The sequence below is a fragment of the Pseudophryne corroboree genome, unplaced genomic scaffold (assembly GCF_028390025.1).
Source record: "Pseudophryne corroboree isolate aPseCor3 unplaced genomic scaffold, aPseCor3.hap2 scaffold_843, whole genome shotgun sequence".
Classification (NCBI taxonomy): Eukaryota; Metazoa; Chordata; class Amphibia; order Anura; family Myobatrachidae; genus Pseudophryne; species Pseudophryne corroboree.
The window spans coordinates 207071-227179 of record NW_026970422.1 but is presented as its reverse complement, the minus strand read 5'-3'; the positions used below and the strand labels follow the sequence as shown (position 1 = coordinate 227179).

Here is a 20109-nt window from a genome sequence, read left to right as displayed (position 1 = left end):
GAACGTTTCCTAGAAAAACTTTCAAAAGTCAATAATCTGGAGAGTTTTTGTAAGAATTTTCTTAAATCAACCAATGAAGAAACACATTGGTACTTTCCCATGATGAGTGAGTGCTTCAGGATCTCTTGCACTTACATGTGCAGCAGAGTACTGCAATGGAAGCATGCTGGGCCTATAACCCAGAGGTAGGCAGATTGAAACTATCCTCTGCTATATGCTTTTTTTTTGTTAATTAAAGTAATCCAAAACTGGGATTGATATTTTAGCTCTTTTATTTTTACTTAAAGTACAATAACTTTTACCATTTTAATTTGTTTTAATAGTATATTGACAGTATTGTTTTCTTTCAAAAATCCACTTAATAGTATCTCACCTGGCAGGTAAGTATGAGTTGGGCTAGAGCTGGGGAAGGTCGCTGCTCGGGCACCCCCCTGTCAAGTGAAGGAGATCCAACTGAGGCAGCACAAAGGAACTCTTGAAAGAAGAACAAGGCTAGAGGAAGATCTGAGACAAAGAAATCTGACTTTTACCAGAGCTGACCAGAGGAAAGCACAAACACAGTCCCCCACTACCACAAATAATGCAGTCGAGTTTCCCACATTTGGGGAAATCACAGGGGTCAGCATACCCAGAATGCAATGAATGAACCTCACCCTGGGAGAACAATCTTCATGACCATGGTATCTCCTGTGCAAAATAAGTATGATTTGAGATAGGGCTGGGGAGGGCCGCTGCTCAGGCACTTCTCTGTCAAGTAAAGGAGATTCAACTGAGGCAGCACAAGGGAACTCTCATCTGGGGACAACAACTGCAGGGAAAACACATATTTTCAGATGAACATGGGAGGGCAGAAGGCTGCCTAATACTGAAGCACCCCCAAACAACAAACCAAATGCAACAACTAGTGCAAGCATTCCTGGGGGAAGGTCTGCAGAAGACGGATTTGCATACGGTGATGTCATCCAAGCAGTGGGCCAAAGTTGGCTGGAACCCTCGTCTGCATATGAAAAGAGAAAAGGGGTATGCAGGGCATGGCGGCCTTTTGCGGCGCTTGGATGACCCCTAGTTCGCATTAAACACCCCCACCCTCCTTCAGTGTGGGGCTCATGTTGGCTATGCCCCAGCCCCTGAAGCATTCAAGCTGATTTCTTGCAGCAGCTGGGCACTGTAACAGCTCCAGAGCTGCTCTGTAAGGCAAGTAAAAGGGTGTGGGCCCTGCAGCACTACCTGTAGTTCGCATTGTGCGTTGCAAGGCACAAATTAAGCATACGGGAGAAGTCAGGATAGTGCGCAAGGGCATAGAAGGGAGCGGCTCAAGAAAAGAGAAGTGGAAACAGACAGCAAACTAGGCTGGAGAGAGACCTGAGACAAAGAGATCTCAATTATACGAGAGCCGACCAGGGGAAACACAAATTATGCAGTCAAGTTTCAGACATTTGGGGAAATCGCAGGAGCAGCACACCCAGAGTGCAATGGGTGAGCCTTGCCCTGGGAGAAGCAACTTCATGATCATAGTATCTCACCTGGCATTTAAGTAGGAGTTGGGCTAGAGCTGGGGAGGGTCGCTGCTCGGGCACCCCCCTGTCAAGTGAAGGAGATCCAACTGAGGCAGCACAAGGGAACTCTCGAAAGAAGAACAAGGCTAGAGGAAAATCTGAGACAAAGAAATCTGACTTTTACCAGAGCTGACCAGAGGAAAGCACAAACACAGTCCCCCACTACCACAAATAATGCAGTCGAGTTTCCCACATTTGGGGAAATCACAGGGGTCAGCATACCCAGAATGCAATGAATGAACCTCACCCTGGGAGAACAATCTTCATGACCATGGTATCTCCTATGCAAAATAAGTATGATTTGGGATAGGGCTGGGGAGGGCCGCTGCTCAGGCACATCTCTGTCAAGTAAAGAAGATTCAACTGAGGCAACACAAGGGAACTCTCATCTGGGGACAACAACTCCAGGGAGAACACATATTTTCAGATGAACATGGGAGGGCAGAAGGCTGCCTAATACTGATGCACCCCCAAACAACAAACCAAATGCAACAACTAGTGCAAGCATTCCTGGGGGAAGGCCTGCAGCAGATGGATTTGCATATGGTGATGTCATCCAAGCAGTGTGTCAAAGTTGGCTTCAACCCTCGTCTGCATATGAAAAGAGAAAAGGGGCGTGCAGGGCATGGCGGCCTTTTGCGGCGCTTGGATGACCCCTAGTTCGCATTAAACATCTCCACCCTCCTTCGGTGTGGGGCTCATGTTGGCTATGCCCCAGCCCCTGAAGCATTCAAGCTGATTTCTTGCAGCAGCTGGGCACTGTAACAGCTCCAGAGCTGCTCTGTAAGGCGAGTAAAAGGGTGTGGGCCCTGCAGCACTACCTGTAGTTCGCATTGTGCGTTGGAAGGCACAAATTAAGCAGACGGGAGAAGTCAGGATAGTGCGCAAGGGCATAGAAGGGAGCGGCTCAAGAAAAGAGAAGTGGAAACAGACAGCAAACTAGTCTGGAGAGAGACCTGAGACAAAGAGATCTGAATTATACGAGAGCCGACCAGGGGAAACACAAATTATGCAGTCAAGTTTCCCACATTTGGGGAAATCGCAGGAGCAGCACACCCAGAGTGAAATGGGTGAGCCTTGGCCTGGGAGAAGCACCTTCCTGATCATAGTATCTCACCTGGCAGGTAAGTAGGAGATGGGCTACAGCTGGGGAGGGTTGCTGCTCGGGCACCCCCCTGTCAAGTGAAGGAGATCCAACTGAGGCAGCACAAGGGAACTCTCGAATGAAGAACAATACTAGAGGAAGATCTGAGACAAAGAAATCTGACTTTTACCAGAGCTGACCAGAGGAAAGAACAAACACAGTCCCCCACTACCACAAATAATGCAGTCGAGTTCCCCACATTTGGGGAAATCACAGGGGTCAGCATTCCCAGAATGCAATGAATGAACCTCACCCTGGGAGAGCAATCTTCATGACCATGGTATCTCCTATGCAAAATAAGTATGTTTTTGGATAGGGCTGGGTAGGGCCGCTGCTCAGGCACATCTCAGTCAAGTAAAGGAGATTCAATTGAGGCAGCACAAGGGAACTCTCATCTGGGGACAACAACTGCAGGGAGAACACATATTTTCAGATGAACATGGGAGGGCAGAAGGCTGCCTAATACTGAAGCACCCCCAAACAACAAACCAAAAGCAACAACTAGTAGAAGCATTCCTGGGGGAAGGTCTGCAGAAGACAGATTTGCATACGGTGATGTCATCCAAGCAGTGGGCCAAAATTGGCTGGAACCCTCATCTGCATATGAAAAGAGAAAAGGGGTATGCAGGGCATGGCGGCCTTTTGCGGCGCTTGGATGATCCCTAGTTCGCATTAAACACCCCCACCCTCCTTCGGTGTGGGGCTCATGTTGGCCATGCCCCAGCCCCTGAAGCATTCAAGCTGATTTCTTGCAGCAGCTGGGCACTGTAACAGCTCCAGAGCTTCTCTGTAAGGCAAGTAAAAGGGTGTGGGCCCTGCAGCACTACCTGTAGTTTGCATTGTGCATTGTAAGACACAAAGTAAGCAGACGGGAGGAGAAGTCATTATAGTGCACAAGGGTATTGAAGGGAGGGGCTCAAGAAAAAAGAAGTGGAAACAGACAGCAAACTAGGCTGGAGAGAGACCTGAGACAAAGAGATCTGAATTATATGAGAGCCGACCAGGGGAAACACAAATTATGCAGTCAAGTTTTCCACATTTGGGGAAATCGTAGGGGCAGCACACCCAGAGTGCAATGGGTGAGCCTTGCCCTGGGAGAAGCACCTTCCTGATCATAGTATCTCACCTGGCAGGTAAGTAGGAGTTGGGCTAAAGCTGGGGAGGGTCGCTGCTCGGGCACCCCCCTGTCAAGTGAAGGAGATCCAACTGAGGCAGCACAAGGGAACTCTCGAAAGAAGAACAAGGCTAGAGGAATATCTGAGACAAAGAAATCTGACTTTTACCAGAGCTGACCAGAGGAAAGCACAAACACAGTCCCCCACTACCACAAATAATGCAGTCGAGTTTCCCACAATTGGGGAAATCACAGGGGTCAGCATACCCAGAATGCAATGAATGAACCTCACCCTGGGAGAACAATCTTCATGACCATGGCATCTCCTATGCAAAATAAGTATGATTTGGGATAGGGCTGGGGAGGGCCGCTGCTCAGGCACATCTCTGTCAAGTAAAGGAGATTCAACTGAGGCAGCACAAGGGAACTCTCATCTGGGGACAACAACTGCAGGGAGAACACATATTTTCAGATGAACATGGGAGGGCAGAAGGCTGCCTAATACTGAAGCACCCCCAAACAACAAACCAAATGCAACAACTAGTGCAAGCATTCCTGGGGGAAGGCCTGCAGCAGATGGATTTGCATATGGTGATGTCATCCAAGCAGTGAGTCAAAGTTGGCTTCAACCCTCGTCTGCATATGAAAAGAGAAAAGGGGCATGCAGGGCATGGCGGCCTTTTGCGGCGCTTGGATGACCCCTAGTTCGCATTAAACACCTCCACCCTCCTTCGGTGTGGGGCTCATGTTGGCTATGCCCCAGCCCCTGAAGCATTCAAGCTGATTTCTTGCAGCAGCTGGGCACTGTAACAGCTCCAGAGCTGCTCTGTAAGGCAAGTAAAAGGGTGTGGGCCCTGCAGCACTACCTGTAGTTTGCATTGTGCGTTGCAAGGCACAAATTAAGCAGGCGGGAGAAGTCAGGATAGTGCGCAAGGGCATAGAAGGGAGCGGCTCAAGAAAAGAGAAGTGGAAACAGACAGCAAACTAGGCTGGAGAGAGACCTGAGACAAAGAGATCTGAATTATATGAGAGCCGACCAGGGGAAACACAAATTATGCAGTCAAGTTTCCCACATTTGGGGAAATCGCAGGAGCAGCACACCCAGAGTGAAATGGGTGAGCCTTGCCCTGGGAGAAGCACCTTCATGATCATAGTATCTCACCTAGCAGGTAAGTAGGAGTTGGGCTAGAGCTGGGGAGGGTCGCTGCTCGGGCACCCCCCTGTCAAGTGAAGGAGATACAACTGAGGCAGCACAAGGAAACTCTCGAAAGAAGAACAAGGCTAGAGGAAGATCTGAGACAAATAAATCTGACTTTTACCAGAGCTGACCAGAGGAAAGAACAAACACAGTCCCCCACTACCACAAATAATGCAGTCGAGTTTCCCACATTTGGGGAAATCATAGGGGTCAGCATACCCAGAATGCAATGAATGAACCTCACCCTGGGAGAACAATCTTCATGACCATGGTATCTCCTATGCAAAATAAGTATGATTTGGGATAGGGCTGGGGAGGGCCGCTGCTCAGGCACATATCTGTCAAGTAAAGGAGATTCAACTGAGGCAGCACAAGGGAACTCTCATCTGGGGACAACAACTGCAGGGAGAACACATATTTTCAGATGAACATGGGAGGGCAGAAGGCTGCCTAATACTGAAGCACCCCCAAACAACAAACCAAATGCAACAACTAGTGCAAGCATTCCTGGGGGAAGGCCTGCAGCAGATGGATTTGCATATGGTGATGTCATCCAAGCAGTGGGTCAAAGTTGGCTTCAACCCTCGTCTGCATATGAAAAGAGAAAAGGGGCGTGCAGGGCATGGCGGCCTTTTGCGGCGCTTGGATGACCCCTAGTTCACATTAAACACCTCCACCCTCCTTCGGTGTGGGGCTCATGTTGGCTATGCCCCAGCCCCTGAAGCATTCAAGCTGATTTCTTGCAGAAGCTGGGCTCTGTAACAGCTCCAGAGCTGCTCTGTAAGGCAAATAAAAGGTTGTGGGACCTGCAGCACTACCTGTAGTTCGCATTGTGCGTTGCAAGGCACAAAGTAAGCAGACGGGAGAAGTCAGTATAGTGCGCAAGGGCATAAAAGGGAACGGCTCAAGAAAAGAGAAGTGGAAACAGACAGCAAACTAGGCTGGAGAGAGACCTGATGCAAAGAGATCTGAATTATACGAGAGCCGACCAGAGGAAACACAAATTATGCAGTCAAGTGTCCCACAATTTGGGAAATCACAGGAGCAGCACACCCAGAGTGCAATGGGTGAGCCTTGCCTTGGGAGAAGCACCTTCCTGATCATAGTATCTCACCTGGCAGGTAAGTAGGAGTTGGGCTAGAGCTGGGGAGGGTCGCTGCTCGGGCACCCCCCTGTCAAGTGAAGGAGATCCAACTGAGGCAGCACAAGGGAACTCTCGAAAGAAGAACAAGGCTAGAGCAAGATCTGAGACAAAGAAATCTGACTTTTACCAGAGCTGACCAGAGGAAAGCACAAACACAGTCCCCCACTACCACAAATAATGCAGTCGAGTTTCCCACAATTGGGGAAATCACAGGGGTCAGCATACCCAGAATGCAATGAATGAACCTCACCCTGGGAGAACAATCTTCATGACCATGGCATCTCCTATGCAAAATAAGTATGATTTGGGATAGGGCTGGGGAGGGCCGCTGCTCAGGCACATCTCTGTCAAGTAAAGGAGATTCAACTGAGGCAGCACAAGGGAACTCTCATCTGGGGACAACAACTGCAGGGAGAACACATATTTTCAGATGAACATGGGAGGGCAGAAGGCTGCCTAATATTGAAGCACCCCCAAACAACAAACCAAATGCAACAACTAGTACAAGCATTCCTGGGGGAAGGTCTGCAGAAGACGGATTTGCATACGGTGATGTCATCCAAGCAGTGGGCCAAAGTTGTCTGGAACCCTCATCTGCATATGAAAAGAGAAAAGGGGTATGCAGGGCATGGCGGCCTTTTGAGGCGCTTGGATGACCCCTAGTTCGCATTAAACACCCCCACCCTCCTTCGGTGTGGGGCTCATGTTGGCTATGCCCCAGCCCCTGAAGCATTCAAGCTGATTTCTTGCAGCAGCTGGGCACTGTAACAGCTCCAGAGCTGCTCTGTAAGGCAAGTAAAAGGGTGTGGGCCCTGCAGCACTACCTGTAGTTCGCATTGTGCATTGTAAGGCACAAAGTAAGCAGACGGGAGGAGAAGTCAGGATAGTGCACAAGGGTATAGAAGGGAGGGGCTCAAGAAAAAAGAAGTGGAAACAGACAGCAAACTAGGCTGGAGATAGACCTGAGACAAAGAGATCTGAATTATACGAGAGCCGACCAGAGGAAACACAAATTATGCAGTCAAGTGTCCCACATTTGGGGAAATCACAGGAGCAGCACACCCAGAGTGCAATGGGTGAGCCTTGCCCTGGGAGAAGCACCTTCCTGATCATAGTATCTCACCTGGCAGGTAAGTATGAGATGGGCTAGAGCTGGGGAGGGTCGCTGCTCGGGCACCCCCCTGTCAAGTGAAGGAGATCCAACTGAGGCAGCACAAGGGAACTCTCGAAAGAAGAACAAGGCTAGAGGAAGATCTGAGACAAAGAAATCTGACTTTTACCAGAGCTGACCAGAGGAAAGCACAAACACAGTCCTCCACTACCACAAATAATGCAGTCGAGTTTCCCACAGTTGGGGAAATCATAGGGGTCAGCATACCCAGAATGCAATGAATGAACCTCACCCTGGGAGATCAATCTTCATGACCATGGTATCTCCTATGCAAAATAAGTATGATTTGGGATAGGGCTGGGGAGGGCCGCTGCTCAGGCACATCTCTGTCAAGTAAAGGAGATTCAACTGAGGCAGCACAAGGGAACTCTCATCTGAGGACAACAACTGCAGGGAGAACACATATTTTCAGATGAACATGGGAGGGCAGAAGGCTGCCTAATACTGAAGCACCCCCAAACAACAAACCAAATGCAACAACTAGTACAAGCATTCCTGGGGGAAGGTCTGCAGAAGACGGATTTGCATACGGTGATGTCATCCAAGCAGTGGGCCAAAGTTGGCTGGAACCCTCATCTACATATGAAAAGAGAAAAGGGGTATGCAGGGCATGGCGGCCTTTTGCGGCGCTTGGATGACCCCTAGTTCGCATTAAACACCCCCACCCTCCTTCGGTGTGGGGCTCATGTTGGCCATGCCCCAGCCCCTGAAGCATTCAAGCTGATTTCTTGCAGCAGCTGGGCACTGTAACAGCTCCAGAGCTGCTCTGTAAGGCAAGTAAAAAGGTGTGGGCCCTGCAGCACTACCTGTAGTTTGCATTGTGCATTGGAAGGCACAAAGTAAGCAGACGGGAGGAGAAGTCAGGATAGTGCACAAGGGTATAGAAGGGAGGGGCTCAAGAAAAAAAAAAAGTTGAAACAGACAGCAAACTAGGCTGGAGAGAGACCTGAGACAAAGAGATCTGAATTATATGAGAGCCGACCAGGGGAAACACAAATTATGCAGTCAAGTTTCCCACATTTGCGGAAATCGCAGGAGCAGCACACCAAGAGTGCAATGGGTGAGCCTTGCCCTGGGAGAAGCAACTTCATGATCATAGTATCTCACCTGGCAGGTAAGTAGGAGTTGGGCTAGATCTGGGGAAGGTCGCTGCTCGGGCACCCCCCTGTCAAGTGAAGGAAATCCAACTGAGGAAGCACAAGGGAACTCTTGAAAGAACAAGGCTAGAGGAAGATCTGAGACAAAGAAATCTGACTTTTACCAGAGCTGACCAGAGGAAAGCACAAACACAGTCCTCCACTACCACAAATAATGCAGTTGAGTTTCCCACATTTGGGGAAATCATAGGGGTCAGCATACCCAGAATGCAATGAATGAACCTCACCCTGGGAGATCAATCTTCATGACCATGGTATCTCCTATGCAAAATAAGTATGATTTGGGATAGGGCTGGGGAGGGCCGCTGCTCAGGCACATCTCTGTCAAGTAAAGGAGATTCAACTGAGGCAGCACAAGGGAACTCTCATCTGGGGACAACAACTGCAGGGAGAACACATATTTTCAGATGAACATGGGAGGGCAGAAGGCTGCCTAATACTGAAGCACCCCCAAACAACAAACCAAATGCAACAACTAGTACAAGCATTCCTGGGGGAAGGTCTGCAGAAGACGGATTTGCATACGGTGATGTCATCCAAGCAGTGGGCCAAAGTTGGCTGGAACCCTCATCTATATATGAAAAGAGAAAAGGGGTATGCAGGGCATGGCGGCCTTTTGCGGCGCTTGGATGACCCCTAGTTCACATTAAACACCTCCACCCTCCTTCGGTGTGGGGCTCATGTTGGCTATGCCCCAGCCCCTGAAGCATTCAAGCTGATTTCTTGCAGAAGCTGGGCTCTGTAACAGCTCCAGAGCTGCTCTGTAAGGCAAATAAAAGGTTGTGGGACCTGCAGCACTACCTGTAGTTCGCATTGTGCGTTGCAAGGCACAAAGTAAGCAGACGGGAGAAGTCAGTATAGTGCGCAAGGGCATAAAAGGGAACGGCTCAAGAAAAGAGAAGTGGAAACAGACAGCAAACTAGGCTGGAGAGAGACCTGATGCAAAGAGATCTGAATTATACGAGAGCCGACCAGAGGAAACACAAATTATGCAGTCAAGTGTCCCACATTTTGGGAAATCACAGGAGCAGCACACCCAGAGTGCAATGGGTGAGCCTTGCCTTGGGAGAAGCACCTTCCTGATCATAGTATCTCACCTGGCAGGTAAGTAGGAGTTGGGCTAGAGCTGGGGAGGGTCGCTGCTCGGGCACCCCCCTGTCAAGTGAAGGAGATCCAACTGAGGCAGCACAAGGGAACTCTCGAAAGAAGAACAAGGCTAGAGCAAGATCTGAGACAAAGAAATCTGACTTTTACCAGAGCTGACCAGAGGAAAGCACAAACACAGTCCCCCACTACCACAAATAATGCAGTCGAGTTTCCCACAATTGGGGAAATCACAGGGGTCAGCATACCCAGAATGCAATGAATGAACCTCACCCTGGGAGAACAATCTTCATGACCATGGCATCTCCTATGCAAAATAAGTATGATTTGGGATAGGGCTGGGGAGGGCCGCTGCTCAGGCACATATCTGTCAAGTAAAGGAGATTCAACTGAGGCAGCACAAGGGAACTCTCATCTGGGGACAACAACTGCAGGGAGAACACATATTTTCAGATGAACATGGGAGGGCAGAAGGCTGCCTAATATTGAAGCACCCCCAAACAACAAACCAAATGCAACAACTAGTACAAGCATTCCTGGGGGAAGGTCTGCAGAAGACGGATTTGCATACGGTGATGTCATCCAAGCAGTGGGCCAAAGTTGTCTGGAACCCTCATCTGCATATGAAAAGAGAAAAGGGGTATGCAGGGCATGGCGGCCTTTTGAGGCGCTTGGATGACCCCTAGTTCGCATTAAACACCCCCACCCTCCTTCGGTGTGGGGCTCATGTTGGCTATGCCCCAGCCCCTGAAGCATTCAAGCTGATTTCTTGCAGCAGCTGGGCACTGTAACAGCTCCAGAGCTGCTCTGTAAGGCAAGTAAAAGGGTGTGGGCCCTGCAGCACTACCTGTAGTTCGCATTGTGCATTGTAAGGCACAAAGTAAGCAGACGGGAGGAGAAGTCAGGATAGTGCACAAGGCTATAGAAGGGAGGGGCTCAAGAAAAAAGAAGTGGAAACAGACAGCAAACTAGGCTGGAGAGAGACCTGAGACAAAGAGATCTGAATTATATGAGAGCCGACCAGGGGAAACACAAATTATGCAGTCAAGTTTCCCACATTTGCGGAAATCGCAGGAGCAGCACACCAAGAGTGCAATGGGTGAGCCTTGCCCTGGGAGAAGCAACTTCATGATCATAGTATCTCACCTGGCAGGTAAGTAGGAGTTGGGCTAGATCTGGGGAGGGTCGCTGCTCGGGCACCCCCCTGTCAAGTGAAGGAAATCCAACTGAGGAAGCACAAGGGAACTCTTGAAAGAAGAACAAGGCTAGAGGAAGATCTGAGACAAAGAAATCTGACTTTTACCAGAGCTGACCAGAAGAAAGCACAAACACAGTCCTCCACTACCACAAATAATGCAGTTGAGTTTCCCACATTTGGGGAAATCATAGGGGTCAGCATACCCAGAATGCAATGAATGAACCTCACCCTGGGAGATCAATCTTCATGACCATGGTATCTCCTATGCAAAATAAGTATGATTTGGGATAGGGCTGGGGAGGGCCGCTGCTCAGGCACATCTCTGTCAAGTAAAGGAGATTCAACTGAGGCAGCACAAGGGAACTCTCATCTGGGGACAACAACTGCAGGGAGAACACATATTTTCAGATGAACATGGGAGGGCAGAAGGCTGCCTAATACTGAAGCACCCCCAAACAACAAACCAAATGCAACAACTAGTGCAAGCATTCCTGGGGGAAGGCCTGCAGCAGATGGATTTGCATATGGTGATGTCATCCAAGCAGTGAGTCAAACTTGGCTTCAACCCTCGTCTGCATATGAAAAGAGAAAAGGGGCATGCGGGGCATGGCGGCCTTTTGCGGCGCTTGGATGTCCCCTAGTTCGCATTAAACACCTCCACCCTCCTTCGGTGTGGGGCTCATGTTGGCTATGCCCCAGCCCCTGAAGCATTCAAGCTGATTTCTTGCAGCAGCTGGGCACTGTAACAGCTCCAGAGCTGCTCTGTAAGGCAAATAAAAGGGTGTGGGCCCTGCAGCACTACCTGTAGTTTGCATTGTGCGTTGGAAGGCACAAATTAAGCAGACGGGAGAAGTCAGGATAGTGCGCAAGGGCATAGAAGGGAGCGGCTCAAGAAAAGAGAAGTGGAAACAGACAGCAAACTAGGCTGGAGAGAGACCTGAGACAAAGAGATCTGAATTATACGAGAGCCGACCAGGGGAAACACAAATTATGCAGTCAAGTTTCCCACATTTGGAGAAATCGCAGGAGCAGCCCACCCAGAGTGAAATGGGTGAGCCTTGCCCTGGGAGAAGCACCTTCATGATCATAGTATCTCACCTAGCAGGTAAGTAGGAGTTGGGCTAGAGCTGGGGAGGGTCGCTGCTCGGGCACCCCCCTGTCAAGTGAAGGAGATACAACTGAGGCAGCACAAGGAAACTCTCGAAAGAAGAACAAGGCTAGAGGAAGATCTGAGACAAAGAAATCTGACTGTTACCAGAGCTGACCAGAGGAAAGAACAAACACAGTCCCCCACTACCACAAATAATGCAGTCGAGTTTCCCACATTTGGGGAAATCATAGGGGTCAGAATACCCAGAATGCAATGAATGAACCTCACCCTGGGAGATCAATCTTCATGACCATGGTATCTCCTATGCAAAATAAGTATGATTTGGGATAGGGCTGGGGAGGGCCGCTGCTCAGGCACATCTCTGTCAAGTAAAGGAGATTCAACTGAGGCAGCACAAGGGAACTCTCATCTGGGGACAACAACTGCAGGGAGAACACATATTTTCAGATGAACATGGGAGGGCAGAAGGCTGCCTAATACTGAAGCACCCCCAAACAACAAACCAAATGCAACAACTAGTACAAGCATTCCTGGGGGAAGGTCTGCAGAAGACGGATTTGCATACGGTGATGTCATCCAAGCAGTGGGCCAAAGTTGGCTGGAACCCTCATCTATATATGAAAAGAGAAAAGGGGTATGCAGGGCATGGCGGCCTTTTGCGGCGCTTGGATGACCCCTAGTTCACATTAAACACCTCCACCCTCCTTCGGTGTGGGGCTCATGTTGGCTATGCCCCAGCCCCTGAAGCATTCAAGCTGATTTCTTGCAGAAGCTGGGCTCTGTAACAGCTCCAGAGCTGCTCTGTAAGGCAAATAAAAGGTTGTGGGACCTGCAGCACTACCTGTAGTTCGCATTGTGCGTTGCAAGGCACAAAGTAAGCAGACGGGAGAAGTCAGTATAGTGCGCAAGGGCATAAAAGGGAACGGCTCAAGAAAAGAGAAGTGGAAACAGACAGCAAACTAGGCTGGAGAGAGACCTGATGCAAAGAGATCTGAATTATACGAGAGCCGACCAGAGGAAACACAAATTATGCAGTCAAGTGTCCCACATTTTGGGAAATCACAGGAGCAGCACACCCAGAGTGCAATGGGTGAGCCTTGCCTTGGGAGAAGCACCTTCCTGATCATAGTATCTCACCTGGCAGGTAAGTAGGAGTTGGGCTAGAGCTGGGGAGGGTCGCTGCTCGGGCACCCCCCTGTCAAGTGAAGGAGATCCAACTGAGGCAGCACAAGGGAACTCTCGAAAGAAGAACAAGGCTAGAGCAAGATCTGAGACAAAGAAATCTGACTTTTACCAGAGCTGACCAGAGGAAAGCACAAACACAGTCCCCCACTACCACAAATAATGCAGTCGAGTTTCCCACAATTGGGGAAATCACAGGGGTCAGCATACCCAGAATGCAATGAATGAACCTCACCCTGGGAGAACAATCTTCATGACCATGGCATCTCCTATGCAAAATAAGTATGATTTGGGATAGGGCTGGGGAGGGCCGCTGCTCAGGCACATCTCTGTCAAGTAAAGGAGATTCAACTGAGGCAGCACAAGGGAACTCTCATCTGGGGACAACAACTGCAGGGAGAACACATATTTTCAGATGAACATGGGAGGGCAGAAGGCTGCCTAATATTGAAGCACCCCCAAACAACAAACCAAATGCAACAACTAGTACAAGCATTCCTGGGGGAAGGTCTGCAGAAGACGGATTTGCATACGGTGATGTCATCCAAGCAGTGGGCCAAAGTTGTCTGGAACCCTCATCTGCATATGAAAAGAGAAAAGGGGTATGCAGGGCATGGCGGCCTTTTGAGGCGCTTGGATGACCCCTAGTTCGCATTAAACACCCCCACCCTCCTTCGGTGTGGGGCTCATGTTGGCTATGCCCCAGCCCCTGAAGCATTCAAGCTGATTTCTTGCAGCAGCTGGGCACTGTAACAGCTCCAGAGCTGCTCTGTAAGGCAAGTAAAAGGGTGTGGGCCCTGCAGCACTACCTGTAGTTCGCATTGTGCATTGTAAGGCACAAAGTAAGCAGACGGGAGGAGAAGTCAGGATAGTGCACAAGGGTATAGAAGGGAGGGGCTCAAGAAAAAAGAAGTGGAAACAGACAGCAAACTAGGCTGGAGAGAGACCTGAGACAAAGAGATCTGAATTATATGAGAGCCAACCAGGGGAAACACAAATTATGCAGTCAAGTTTCCCACATTTGCGGAAATCGCAGGAGCAGCACACCAAGAGTGCAATGGGTGAGCCTTGCCCTGGGAGAAGCAACTTCATGATCATAGTATCTCACCTGGCAGGTAAGAAGGAGTTGGGCTAGATCTGGGGAGGGTCGCTGCTCGGGCACCCCCCTGTCAAGTGAAGGAAATCCAACTGAGGAAGCACAAGGGAACTCTTGAAAGAAGAACAAGGCTAGAGGAAGATCTGAGACAAAGAAATCTGACTTTTACCAGAGCTGACCAGAGGAAAGCACAAACACAGTCCTCCACTACCACAAATAATGCAGTTGAGTTTCCCACATTTGGGGAAATCATAGGGGTCAGCATACCCAGAATGCAATGAATGAACCTCACCCTGGGAGATCAATCTTCATGACCATGGTATCTCCTATGCAAAATAAGTATGATTTGGGATAGGGCTGGGGAGGGCCGCTGCTCAGGCACATCTCTGTCAAGTAAAGGAGATTCAACTGAGGCAGCACAAGGGAACTCTCATCTGGGGACAACAACAGCAGGGAGAACACATATTTTCAGATGAACATGGGAGGGCAGAAGGCTGCCTAATACTGAAGCACCCCCAAACAACAAACCAAATGCAACAACTAGTGCAAGCATTCCTGGGGGAAGGCCTGCAGCAGATGGATTTGCATATGGTGATGTCATCCAAGCAGTGAGTCAAAGTTGGCTTCAACCCTCGTCTGCATATGAAAAGAGAAAAGGGGCATGCAGGGCATGGCGGCCTTTTGCGGTGCTTGGATGACCCCTAGTTCGCATTAAACACCTCCACCCTCCTTCGGTGTGGGGCTCATGTTGGCTATGCCCCAGCCCCTTAAGCATTCAAGCTGATTTCTTGCAGCAGCTGGGCACTGTAACAGCTCCAGAGCTGCTCTGTAAGGCAAATAAAAGGGTGTGGGCCCTGCAGCACTACCTGTAGTTTGCATTGTGCGTTGGAAGGCACAAATTAAGCAGACGGGAGAAGTCAGGATAGTGCGCAAGGGCATAGAAGGGAGCGGCTCAAGAAAAGAGAAGTGGAAACAGACAGCAAACTAGGCTGGAGAGAGACCTGAGACAAAGAGATCTGAATTATACGAGAGCCGACCAGGGGAAACACAAATTATGCAGTCAAGTTTCCCACATTTGGAGAAATCGCAGGAGCAGCACACCCAGAGTGAAATGGGTGAGCCTTGCCCTGGGAGAAGCACCTTCATGATCATAGTATCTCACCTAGCAGGTAAGTAGGAGTTGGGCTAGAGCTGGGGAGGGTCGCTGCTCGGGCACCCCCCTGTCAAGTGAAGGAGATACAACTGAGGCAGCACAAGGAAACTCTCGAAAGAAGAACAAGGCTAGAGGAAGATCTGAGACAAAGAAATCTGACTTTTACCAGAGCTGACCAGAGGAAAGAACAAACACAGTCCCCCACTACCACAAATAATGCAGTCGAGTTTCCCACATTTGGGGAAATCATAGGGGTCAGCATACCCAGAATGCAATGAATGAACCTCACCCTGGGAGATCAATCTTCATGACCATGGTATCTCCTATGCAAAATAAGTATGATTTGGGATAGGGCTGGGGAGGGCCGCTGCTCAGGCACATCTCTGTCAAATAAAGGAGATTCAACTGAGGCAGCACAAGGGAACTCTCATCTGGGGACAACAACTGCAGGGAGAACACATATTTTCAGATGAACATGGGAGGGCAGAAGGCTGCCTAATACTGAAGCACCCCCAAACAACAAACCAAATGCAACAACTAGTACAAGCATTCCTGGGGGAAGGTCTGCAGAAGACGGATTTGCATACGGTGATGTCATCCAAGCAGTGGGCCAAAGTTGGCTGGAACCCTCATCTATATATGAAAAGAGAAAAGGGGTATGCAGGGCATGGCGGCCTTTTGCGGCTCTTGGATGACCCCTAGTTCGCATTAAACACCCCCACCCTCCTTCGGTGTGGGGCTCATGTTGGCCATGCCCCAGCCCCTGAAGCATTCAAGCTGATTTCTTGCAGCAGCTGGGCACTGTAACAGCTCCAGAGCTGCTCTGTAAAGCAAGTAAAAAGGTGTGGGCCCTGCAGCACTACCTGTAGTTTGCATTGTGCATTGGAAGGCACAAAGTAAGCAGACGGGAGGAGAAGTCAGGATAGTGCACAAGGGTATTGAAGGGAGGGGCTCAAGAAAAAAGAAGTGGAAACAGACAGCAAACTAGGCTGGAGAGAGACCTGAGACAAAGAGATCTGAATCATATGAGAGCCGACCAGGGGAAACACAAATTATGCAGTCAAGTTTCCCACATTTGCGGAAATCGCAGGGGCAGCACACCCAGAGTGCAATGGGTGAGCCTTGCCCTGGGAGAAGCAACTTCATGAGCATAGTATCTCACCTGGCAGGTAAGTAGGAGTTGGGCTAGAGCTGGGGAGGGTCGCTGCTCGGGCACCCCCCTGTCAAGTGAAGGAAATCCAACTGAGGCAGCACAAGGGAACTCTCGAAAGAAGAACAAGGCTAGAGGAAAATCTGAGACAAAGAAATCTGACTTTTACCAGAGCTGACCAGAGGAAAGCACAAACACAGTCCCCCACTACCACAAATAATGCAGTCGAGTTTCCCACATTTGGGGAAATTACAGGGGTCAGCATACCCAGAATGCAATGAATGAACCTCACCCTGGGAGAACAATCTTCATGACCATGGTATCTCCTATGCAAAATAAGTATGATTTGGGATCAGTGGCGTAACTAGAAATTTTTCTCCCCCAAGCCAAAAAATTCTTTGGCGCTCCCCACAATTGGCACTATTAAAGGGATAAATGTGCGCGCGCCGCAAAATAGGGTGTGTGGCTTCGTTGGGATGGGCGTGGCTTTACTGTTCCAGTGGGACCTGTTGGACAAGTGGTCCGGATCCCACCTACACATGCACCGGAGGATAATCCTGTCTTCCAAGACCAGAATCTCACTCCATTGGTGGCTGCACAGTTCTCACCTCCTAGAGGGGCGAAGGTTCGGGATCCAGGACTGGATCCTAGGGACCATGGATGCAGCCCTCCGAGGCTGGGGAGCAGTCACACAGGGGGAAAACGTCCAAGGAAGATGGTCAAGTCGGGAAAGTTGTCTCCACATAAATGTTCTGGAGTTAAGGGCCATTTAATAACTGCAGACACAGTACGCACTGGGACGGGTGCCCAGCATCCTCTACGGACTAAGAGAAAAGGATTTACCGGTAGGTATTAAAATCCTATTTTCTCTAACGTCCTAGAGGATTCTGGGGACTCCGTAAGGACCATGGGGATAGACGGGCTCCGCAGGAGACATGGGCACTTTAAGAAAGACTTTAGTTCTGGGTGTGCAGTGGCTCCTCCCTCTATGCCCCTCCTCCATACCTCAGTTTGATACTGTGCCCAGTGGAGACTGGGTGCTTTTCAGGAGCTCTCCTGAGCTTTCTGACAGAAAGTATTTTGCTAGGTTTTTAATTTTCAGGGAGCACTGCTGGCAACAGACTCCCTGCATCGAGGGACTGAGGGGAGAGAAGCAGCCCTACTCTCCGAGTTGCAAGGTCCTGCTTCTTAAGCTACTGGACACCATTAGCTCCAAAGGGATTAGCTCCAAAGGGATTGGTACGCAGGATCTCACTCTCGCCGTCCGTCCCCCTCGCAGAGCCGGAAGATAGAAGCCGGGTGAGTATGAGAAGAAAAGAAGACTTCAGAGGCGGCAGAGGACTTCATGATCTTCATTGAGGTAACGCACAGCACTGCAGCTGTGCGACATTGCTCCCATACACCTCACATACTCCGGTCACTGTAAGGGTGCAGGGCGCAGGGGGGGCGCCCTGGGCTGCAATATAAACCTCTTTTTGGCAAAAATATAACATATATACAGCTGGGCACTGTATATATGTATGAGCCCCCGCCAATTGTACAGTTTAAACGGGACAGAAGCCCGCCGCCGAGGGGGCGGGGCTTCTCCCTCAGCACTCACCAGCGCCATTTTTTCTCCACAGCACCGCTGAGAGGAAGCTCCCCGGACTCTCCCCTGCTTATACCACGGTAGACAAGAGGGTTGAAAAGAGAGGGGGGGGGCACATAATTCGGCGCAAATTACATACAGCAGCGCTACTGTGCAAACATTAAGTTACTGTGCTATTCCTGGGTTATATAGCGCTGGGGTATGTGCTGGCATACTCTCTCTCTGTCTCTCCAAAGGGCCTTGTGGGGGAAATGTCTTCAGTAAAAGTATTCCCTGTGTGTGTGGTGTGTCGGTACGCGTGTGTCGACATGTCTGAGGAAGAAGGCTATATTAGAGAGGAGCGGGAGCAAATGAACGTGGTGTCTCCGCCGACACCTGACTGGATGGATATGTGGAATGTTTTAAATGCTAGTGTAAACTCATTGCACAAAAGATTAGACAAGGCTGAAGCTTTGCGACAGTCAGGGTCTCAACCCATGCCTGATCCTATGTCGCAGGGACTGTCAGGGTCTCATAAGCGCCCACTATCCAGATTGTTGACACAGATACCGACACGGATTCTGACTCCAGTGTCGATTACGATGATGCAAAGTTACAGCCAAAATTGGCAAAATACATTTGATATATGATTATGGCAATAAAAAATGTTTTGCACATCACAGAGGAGCCCCCTATCCCTGACAAGAGGGTACATATGTACAAGGTAAAGAAGCCTGAGGTAACCTTTCCCCCCTCACACGAGCTAAACGAGTTATGTGAAAAAGCTTGGGAATCCCCTGCAGATTTCCAAAAGGATTCTTATGGCGTATCCTTTCCCATCAACGGATAGGTTACGATGGGAATCCTCCCCTTGGGTGGACAAAGCATTAACACGCTTATCCAAGAAGGTAGCCCTCCCGTCCCAGGATACGGCTTCCCTCAAAGAGTCTGCTGACCGCAAACAGGAGATTACCCTGAAGTCCATTTATACACATTCAGGTACCTTACTCAGACCGGCAATTGCGTCGGCCTGGGTGTGTAGTGCTGTAGCGGCATGGACGGATACCCTAGATAAGGCTACTATTTTATTGCCCCTGGGGCATATAAGAGATGCTGTCCTATATATGTGTGTATGCAAACTACAGGTGGTGCTGCAGGGCTCACACCCTTTTACTTGTCTTGTAGAGCAACTCTGGAGCTGTTACTGGGTCCAGCTGCTGCAAGAAATCAGCTTGAATGCTTCAGGGGCTTGGGCATGGCCAACATGAGCCCCACACTGATGGGGGTGTATAAAGCGATCTAGGGGTCATCCAAGCGCAACCCCACAAAGGCCGCCATGCCCTGCGTGACCATTTTCTCTTTTCATATGCAGACGAGGGTTGCAGCCAACTATGCCCATTGCTTGGATGACATCACCATATGCGAATCCATCTGCTGCAGGCCTTCCCCCAGGAATGCTTGCACTAGCTGTTGCATTTGGTTTGTTGTTTGGGGGGTGCTTCAGTATTAGGCAGCCTTCTGCCCTCCCACATTCGTCTGAAAATGTGTTCTCCCTGCAGTTGTTGTCCCCAGATGAGAGTTCCCTTGTGCTGCCTCAGTTGAATCTCCTTTACTTGACGGAGGTGTGCCTGAGCAGCGGCCCTCCCCAGCCCTATCTCAAATCATACTTATTTTGCATAGGTGATACCATGGTCATGAAGATTGTTTTCCCAGGGTGAGGTTCATTCATTGCATTCTGGGTATGCTGACCTCTGTGATTTCCCCAAATGTGGGAAACTCGACTGCATAATTTGTGGTAGGGGGGGGACTGCATTTGTGCTTTCCCCTGGTTGGCTCTGGTATAATTCAGATCTCTTTGTCTCAGGTCTCTCTCCAGCCTAGTTTGCTGTCTGTTTCCACTTCTCTTTTCTTGAGCCCCTCCCTTCTATGCCCTTGCGCACTATCCTGACTTCTCCCATCTGCTTACTTTGTGCCTTCCAACGCACAATGCGAACTACAGGTAGTGCTGCAGGGCCCACGCCCTTTTACTTGCCTTACAGAGCAGCTCTGGAGCTGTTACAGTGC

The 20109-nt window shown here is 49.8% G+C and overlaps 23 non-coding genes and 7 pseudogenes across 23 annotated transcripts; 1 reads left to right on the top strand and 29 right to left on the bottom strand.

Annotated features, from left to right (window-relative positions):
* Positions 1–540: 540 nt before the first annotated feature.
* Positions 541–704, bottom strand: LOC135042933 (U1 spliceosomal RNA). The gene has a single exon (XR_010235986.1). It is a non-coding gene; the product is annotated as a U1 spliceosomal RNA (small nuclear RNA).
* A 692-nt stretch (positions 705–1396) lies between these two features.
* LOC135042962 (U1 spliceosomal RNA) lies at positions 1397–1538 on the bottom strand (annotated as a pseudogene).
* A 152-nt stretch (positions 1539–1690) lies between these two features.
* LOC135042932 (U1 spliceosomal RNA) lies at positions 1691–1854 on the bottom strand. Its single transcript, XR_010235985.1, has one exon. It is a non-coding gene; the product is annotated as a U1 spliceosomal RNA (small nuclear RNA).
* A 671-nt stretch (positions 1855–2525) lies between these two features.
* LOC135042954 (U1 spliceosomal RNA) lies at positions 2526–2688 on the bottom strand. Its single transcript, XR_010236006.1, has one exon. It is a non-coding gene; the product is annotated as a U1 spliceosomal RNA (small nuclear RNA).
* A 152-nt stretch (positions 2689–2840) lies between these two features.
* LOC135042947 (U1 spliceosomal RNA) lies at positions 2841–3004 on the bottom strand. The gene has a single exon (XR_010235999.1). It is a non-coding gene; the product is annotated as a U1 spliceosomal RNA (small nuclear RNA).
* Positions 3005–3699: 695 nt separating this feature from the next.
* LOC135042950 (U1 spliceosomal RNA) lies at positions 3700–3841 on the bottom strand (annotated as a pseudogene).
* Positions 3842–3993: 152 nt separating this feature from the next.
* Positions 3994–4157, bottom strand: LOC135042940 (U1 spliceosomal RNA). Its single transcript, XR_010235993.1, has one exon. It is a non-coding gene; the product is annotated as a U1 spliceosomal RNA (small nuclear RNA).
* A 692-nt stretch (positions 4158–4849) lies between these two features.
* Positions 4850–4991, bottom strand: LOC135042955 (U1 spliceosomal RNA; annotated as a pseudogene).
* Positions 4992–5143: 152 nt separating this feature from the next.
* On the bottom strand, positions 5144–5307 carry LOC135042936 (U1 spliceosomal RNA). Its single transcript, XR_010235989.1, has one exon. It is a non-coding gene; the product is annotated as a U1 spliceosomal RNA (small nuclear RNA).
* A 671-nt stretch (positions 5308–5978) lies between these two features.
* On the bottom strand, positions 5979–6141 carry LOC135042953 (U1 spliceosomal RNA). Its single transcript, XR_010236005.1, has one exon. It is a non-coding gene; the product is annotated as a U1 spliceosomal RNA (small nuclear RNA).
* Positions 6142–6293: 152 nt separating this feature from the next.
* On the bottom strand, positions 6294–6457 carry LOC135042939 (U1 spliceosomal RNA). The gene has a single exon (XR_010235992.1). It is a non-coding gene; the product is annotated as a U1 spliceosomal RNA (small nuclear RNA).
* Positions 6458–7131: 674 nt separating this feature from the next.
* LOC135042949 (U1 spliceosomal RNA) lies at positions 7132–7294 on the bottom strand. Its single transcript, XR_010236001.1, has one exon. It is a non-coding gene; the product is annotated as a U1 spliceosomal RNA (small nuclear RNA).
* A 152-nt stretch (positions 7295–7446) lies between these two features.
* LOC135042943 (U1 spliceosomal RNA) lies at positions 7447–7610 on the bottom strand. Its single transcript, XR_010235996.1, has one exon. It is a non-coding gene; the product is annotated as a U1 spliceosomal RNA (small nuclear RNA).
* Positions 7611–8307: 697 nt separating this feature from the next.
* LOC135042961 (U1 spliceosomal RNA) lies at positions 8308–8449 on the bottom strand (annotated as a pseudogene).
* Positions 8450–8598: 149 nt separating this feature from the next.
* Positions 8599–8762, bottom strand: LOC135042935 (U1 spliceosomal RNA). The gene has a single exon (XR_010235988.1). It is a non-coding gene; the product is annotated as a U1 spliceosomal RNA (small nuclear RNA).
* Positions 8763–9433: 671 nt separating this feature from the next.
* On the bottom strand, positions 9434–9596 carry LOC135042952 (U1 spliceosomal RNA). Its single transcript, XR_010236004.1, has one exon. It is a non-coding gene; the product is annotated as a U1 spliceosomal RNA (small nuclear RNA).
* Positions 9597–9748: 152 nt separating this feature from the next.
* Positions 9749–9912, bottom strand: LOC135042938 (U1 spliceosomal RNA). The gene has a single exon (XR_010235991.1). It is a non-coding gene; the product is annotated as a U1 spliceosomal RNA (small nuclear RNA).
* A 695-nt stretch (positions 9913–10607) lies between these two features.
* On the bottom strand, positions 10608–10749 carry LOC135042960 (U1 spliceosomal RNA; annotated as a pseudogene).
* Positions 10750–10901: 152 nt separating this feature from the next.
* LOC135042942 (U1 spliceosomal RNA) lies at positions 10902–11065 on the bottom strand. The gene has a single exon (XR_010235995.1). It is a non-coding gene; the product is annotated as a U1 spliceosomal RNA (small nuclear RNA).
* Positions 11066–11736: 671 nt separating this feature from the next.
* LOC135042958 (U1 spliceosomal RNA) lies at positions 11737–11899 on the bottom strand. Its single transcript, XR_010236008.1, has one exon. It is a non-coding gene; the product is annotated as a U1 spliceosomal RNA (small nuclear RNA).
* Positions 11900–12051: 152 nt separating this feature from the next.
* Positions 12052–12215, bottom strand: LOC135042946 (U1 spliceosomal RNA). The gene has a single exon (XR_010235998.1). It is a non-coding gene; the product is annotated as a U1 spliceosomal RNA (small nuclear RNA).
* A 671-nt stretch (positions 12216–12886) lies between these two features.
* On the bottom strand, positions 12887–13049 carry LOC135042951 (U1 spliceosomal RNA). The gene has a single exon (XR_010236003.1). It is a non-coding gene; the product is annotated as a U1 spliceosomal RNA (small nuclear RNA).
* Positions 13050–13201: 152 nt separating this feature from the next.
* LOC135042937 (U1 spliceosomal RNA) lies at positions 13202–13365 on the bottom strand. The gene has a single exon (XR_010235990.1). It is a non-coding gene; the product is annotated as a U1 spliceosomal RNA (small nuclear RNA).
* A 695-nt stretch (positions 13366–14060) lies between these two features.
* On the bottom strand, positions 14061–14202 carry LOC135042963 (U1 spliceosomal RNA; annotated as a pseudogene).
* Positions 14203–14354: 152 nt separating this feature from the next.
* On the bottom strand, positions 14355–14518 carry LOC135042934 (U1 spliceosomal RNA). The gene has a single exon (XR_010235987.1). It is a non-coding gene; the product is annotated as a U1 spliceosomal RNA (small nuclear RNA).
* A 671-nt stretch (positions 14519–15189) lies between these two features.
* Positions 15190–15352, bottom strand: LOC135042957 (U1 spliceosomal RNA). The gene has a single exon (XR_010236007.1). It is a non-coding gene; the product is annotated as a U1 spliceosomal RNA (small nuclear RNA).
* Positions 15353–15504: 152 nt separating this feature from the next.
* On the bottom strand, positions 15505–15668 carry LOC135042944 (U1 spliceosomal RNA). Its single transcript, XR_010235997.1, has one exon. It is a non-coding gene; the product is annotated as a U1 spliceosomal RNA (small nuclear RNA).
* A 695-nt stretch (positions 15669–16363) lies between these two features.
* Positions 16364–16505, bottom strand: LOC135042959 (U1 spliceosomal RNA; annotated as a pseudogene).
* Positions 16506–16657: 152 nt separating this feature from the next.
* Positions 16658–16821, bottom strand: LOC135042941 (U1 spliceosomal RNA). The gene has a single exon (XR_010235994.1). It is a non-coding gene; the product is annotated as a U1 spliceosomal RNA (small nuclear RNA).
* Positions 16822–19708: 2887 nt separating this feature from the next.
* LOC135042931 (U1 spliceosomal RNA) lies at positions 19709–19873 on the top strand. The gene has a single exon (XR_010235984.1). It is a non-coding gene; the product is annotated as a U1 spliceosomal RNA (small nuclear RNA).
* The last annotated feature ends 236 nt before the right edge of the window (positions 19874–20109 follow it).